Here is a 5,429-nt window from a genome sequence, read left to right as displayed (position 1 = left end):
CTGAGAAAATCCTCTGGGCTCAGGGGAAATGGGGGCATAGTCAGGGAAAGCCTCTTGGAGATGTGTTTTTCATAAGGATTCTAAGGCGGGGTGAGTGATTGTCTGTCAGACATGAAGAGGGAGGGGATTCCAGGCCAGAGGCAGGACGAGGGCTAGAGGTTCGTGGCGAGACTCTAGTTCATACTTCAATCTGCTGCCTTGACCATTTTTCTACAAAAACGTTCAGAACTCCCCCATTCCCCGAAAATATTCAGTGGTTGCCCATCCACCTCTGCATCAAAAAAACTAATTACCATTAGCTTTAAAGCACTCAGTCACTTTACCCACTCCTACCTCATCTCGCTACTCTCTTACCACAACCCAGCCCACACAATTCACTTCTCTAATGTTAACCGTCTCACTGTGCCTAGATCTCCCCTGCCTCGCTGCTGACCCCTCACCCACGTCCTTCCTCTAGTCTGGAATGACCTCCCTCCTCAAATCCGACAGACAGTTACTCTCCCCTATCAAAGCCTTATTGAAGGCACAGTCCCTTCCAGAGGCCTTCCATGACTAAGCCCCCTCTTTCCTCTTCTACCACTCCCTTCTGCGTCACCCTGACTTGCTCCAATTGTTCTTTCTCCCTCCCAACCCCCCAGCACTTCAATACATATCTGTATTTCATTTATTTATATTAATGTATATCTCTCCCTTCTAGACTGTAAGCTGGTTGTTGGCGGGGAATATGTCTGTTTATAGTTCTACTCTCCCAAGCGCTTAGTACAGCGCTCTGCACACCGTAAGCTCTCAATAAATACGATTGAATGAATGAGTGAATGAATGAGATAGACGAGATAGAGGTACAGTGACATGGGCACTAGAGGAGTGAAATGTGTGGGCTAGGATATAGTAAGAAATAAGGGAGATAAGGAAGGAGAGGACAAGGTGATCGAGTGCTTCAGAGCCTATGGTAAGGAATTTCTGTTTGATGCATAAGTGGATGGGCAACAATTGGAGGTTCTTGAGGAGTGGGAAACATGGAGTGAACTTTTTTTGGCCCAGAGGTGTCCCAGGTCCTGTCAACCAGGTCATCAAACGGTCAGAGAGAGCTTCTTCCTGATCCTCTTTAATGCCTCCTTGATATCTTTGTTCCTCAGACCGTAGATGATAGGATTCAGCATCGGAATGATGATGGTGTAGAAGATGGACACCACCTTGCTCTGCCCCATGTTTGAGATGGCACCTGGCTGAATGTACATGAAGAAGACAGAGCTGTAGAACAGACCTATCCCCACCAGGTGGAAGACACAGATGCAGAAGGTTCTCATCCATCCCTCTGCCGAGTGGATCCTCAGGATGGTAGAGATGATGAGGACGTAAGAGATCGAGTCGATGGAGAAGGTGCCAACAATAATGGAGCCACGCAAGCCGAGCAAGACCAGCTGGTTGGTCAGCATGTTAGAGTGGGACAGGGTCAGGATCTGGAGGACGTCGCAGAAGAAGCCATCAATTTTGTTGGGCCCACAGAATGGTAACCGGAAGCTCATGGTGGTTTGGGTCACGTTATCGACCACTTCCCAGAGGTACAGCCCCCCACCAGAAGCTGTCAGATTCTATGGACATGATCGTAGAATAGTGGAGGCGGTTGCAGATGGCGACAAAGCGATCTTATGCCATGTCAGCCAGGAGAAAGGCCTCTGTCGTCCCATAGAGGGAGAGGAAGAATAACTAAGTGGTGCAGGCTGGGAAGGAGATAGCTGCCTGAGCTCAGAGCGAATTAAGCAAGGCTCTGGGGGCGATAGTAGAGGAACAGCAGAAGTCCAGGAGAGACAAGGCTGCAGAGGAAGGAGTACAGGGAAGTGTGAAGTTGGGGGTCCAGGCTGATGATGGCGACCATTCCGAGATTACCCACCTTGGTCACGCAGTACATGACCAGGAACGTTAGAAATAGCATGCCTTGCAACCACGGCCTGCCTTGGAACCCCAGGAGGAGTAACTCAGGGATGGTGGTGAGATTCACCATAGCTAAATGACCCCATCCAGGACCTTCTACTGGGATTTCCTGGGCCGGTGGAGGCACCCTGGACCAGTTGGGTCATGTTTATTTGCTGATAATAATGACAATAATAATAACTACAATAATCATAATGGGATTTGTTAAGTTCTTTCTTGATGTCAAGAACTGTACTAAGAGCTTAAGTTCTAGAAGGGGAGACAGACATTAGTATACATAAATAAGATCCCTAGACTGTAAACTCATAGTAGTCAGGGAATGTGTCTGTTTATTGTTGTATTGTACTCTTCCAAGCACTTAGTTCAGTGATTTGCACACAGTAAGTGCTCAATAAATACAACTGAGTGAATGAATGGGGTTTGTCCTATCTTATGCTATGGAGTCATTTCCGACCCATAGCAACTTCATGGACACATCTCTCCCAGATCGCCCCACCTTCACCTGCAATTGTTTTGGTAGAGTACCCATAGAGTTTTCTTGGTAAAAACACAGAAGTGGTTTACCATTGCCTCCTTCCATGTAGTAAACCTGAGTCTCCACCCTTGACTCTCTCCTATGCAATTGCTGCCCAGCACAGGTGAGCTTTGACACAGTGAGCTTCGGTGTCAGCTCATCATGGTCAGGGAATGTGTCTGCTAAGTCTGTTGTTTTGTAATCTCCCAAGAGCTTAGAACAGTGCTCTGCACATAGTACATGCTCAATAGTACATGCCCATAGTGCATGCCCTCCTATATCCATGACTGGTAGACTACTGGATACTCTCTAGGTGCGATCCTGAGATAGTAATGAATGGATAGATAGAAGATAATCAGGTCCCACAAGGGGCTCACAGTCTAGGTAGAAGGGAGAACAGGTATTGAATCCCCATTTGCAGAAGAGAGAACTGAGGCAAAGAGAAGTCAAGTGACTTGTCCAAGGCCACACAGCAGAGAAATGGTGGAACAAGGATTAGAACCCAGATCCTCTGATTCCCAGGCCTGTGCTCTTTCTACTAAGGAAGACGAAACAGAAGAAGTAGTATTAGTAGCAGTGGTAGTAGTATGCTCAATAAATACGATTGATTGATTGATTGATTGATAGTAGTTGAGGAATAAGAAGAAGAAAAGGAAGAAGAAAAATATTTGTTAAGCACTTACTGTGTGCCAAGCACTGTGCTGAGTGGAATAGATACATCATGTTGGACACAGTCCCTGTCCATGTGGGGCTGACAGTCTAACTAGGGGGAAGAACAGATATTGAATCCCCATTTCGTAGATGAGGGAACTGAGGCATCGAGAAGTGAAGTGACTTGTCCAAGATCACACATCAGACAAGTGGCAGAGCCTGGATTTTGTTTATGACAAACTTTCTCAATGTATCCTTAAAATAAGCCTCTAAAATTGGAAGAGGTAGGGAATATTTTCCACACAGAGATTAGGGTGCTTCAATAAGTTAATCATATTTATTGAGCACTTATTTTGTACAGAACACTATACTAAGCACTTGGGAGGGTACAATATAACAGAGTTTCCTGCCCACAAGAATAAGTATTTAATCCCCATTTTGCATATAACGAAACTAAGGCACAGAGTCTTTAAGTGATTGCCCACGGTAACACAGCAGTCAAGTGGTGGAGTTGGGATTGAAACCCAGGTCTCTTGACTCCCAGGCCTGTGTCCTTTGCTGACAATGACCCGTAAATTCACTCTTGATAGGCTTGTCTGCCATTTGACATCGAATAACAATAATCAGTTTCCCTATTGAAAGTGCACTAGAAACTGATCTCTCTTTTTGCAGTGGGTCTAAGGGTCACAGCATTATAGGAGAAGCAGCGTGGCTTAAAGGAAAGAGCACAGGCCTCTGAGTCAGCTCATTATGGTCAGGGGATGTGTCTGCTAATTCTGTTGTTTTGTAATCTTCCAAGAGCTTAGAACAGTGCTCTGCACATAGTACATGCTCAAGAAATACAATTGACTTATAGTGCAGGCTCTGCCACTTGTCTGCTGTGTGACCTTTAACAAGTCCCTTAACTTCTCTGCCCTTCAGTTCCCTCATCTGTAAAATGGAGATTAAATCCTCCTCACTCCAATTAAGGCTGTGAGCCTCATGTGGAATAGGGATTATGTTCAACATGATGAGTTTATACCTACCCCAGGACTTACTAGACTGCCTAGCACTAAGAGCTTAACAAATATCACAGAAAAAATGATTGGTCAACCACAAAGTCCTGGAACGGGCTATGTTCTCCTCCCAAGTGGATTTCTGGGCTGAAAGCAATCTGAATTCTCAAAGAACAACTACTCTTTTTCTGCCCCCGACCAAATGGGCCTGGATCACCTCCCCAGACCATTTTAGTACCAAAGGCTTCCCAAGTTGTCAACGTTCACTGTGATTCTCTGTATTTTAGGATGGGTGAGAGACTATGCCCCATTTCAGGGTCGTACCTGTAGAGTTTCTACTACTCTACCAGTCTTGGCTATGGGAGGAAGAGTCAAGCAGAGGCCTACCCATTGCATTCCTAGTTTGGACAGTGGCTGGCGAGTCGGTGGTAATATGCTACAAGCCAAAACTCACCAATGCTGGGCAGCAGCGGCACGGGAGAGAGTCGCAGGTGGAGACTCAAGTTTAATGCGTCGAAGGTGGTAATGGTAAACTACTTCTACTGGTACCCCACCAGAATGATTGCAGATGGAGAGAGGCATTCTGGGAGAGATGTGTCGGTGGTGTCTCTATGGGTCGGAAATGACTCGGCAGCATAACACAAGACAAGAGAGACTATGGATTTAGAGGAATCAGAAGTTAGAATCAGTATTGTAAGAGTAGCAGCATGGCCTAGAGGAAAGTGTATGAGCCAAAAAGTCAGAGGACCTCGGTTCTAATCCTGCCTCCACCATTTAGCTGCTGCATGACCTTGGACAAGTCATTTCACTTCTCAGGGCCTCAGTTAACTCATTCTGTAAAGTGGGGAAAACTTTGACTTTTCTGTCCAACCTGATTAGTTTATATCTACCGCAGCACGTACAACAGTGCCTGGCACATAAAAAGTGCTAAACAAATGCCGTAAAAAAATCCCGGCTCTGCCACTTAGGTTCTGAATGACCTTAGGCAAGTTATTTAACTTCTCTGTGCCTCACTTACCTCCTCTGAGAAATGGAATACCTGTTGTTCCTTAGTCAATCTTATTAATTGAGAACTTACTATTCATTTATTCAATCATATTTATTGAGCACTTACTATGTGCAGAGTAAGTACAACTAATAGCCTAGAAGAGTACAATATAACACTAGAACAATATCCCTCCTACTTGGACTGCGAGCCCCATGTGGGCTCTGATTATTTTGTGTCTACCCCAGCACTTTTACAGTGCTGGCACAGAGTGCTGGGTGTGCTTAACAAATACCACAATTATCATTACTCTGCTCAGCACCCATCAAGTGCTCAACAAATCCCACTGATC

At 45.5% G+C, this 5,429-nt stretch overlaps 1 pseudogene; it reads right to left on the bottom strand.

The window, feature by feature from the left end:
* Positions 1–1,070: 1,070 nt before the first annotated feature.
* LOC119922624 lies at positions 1,071–2,002 on the bottom strand (annotated as a pseudogene).
* Between the last annotated feature and the right edge of the window lie 3,427 nt (positions 2,003–5,429).

Source organism: Tachyglossus aculeatus, unplaced genomic scaffold, assembly GCF_015852505.1.
Source record: "Tachyglossus aculeatus isolate mTacAcu1 unplaced genomic scaffold, mTacAcu1.pri scaffold_115_arrow_ctg1, whole genome shotgun sequence".
NCBI classification, from domain to species: domain Eukaryota; kingdom Metazoa; phylum Chordata; class Mammalia; order Monotremata; family Tachyglossidae; genus Tachyglossus; species Tachyglossus aculeatus.
The sequence above is the reverse complement of the archived record's forward strand: the minus strand, read 5'-3'. Positions and strand labels throughout refer to the sequence as shown.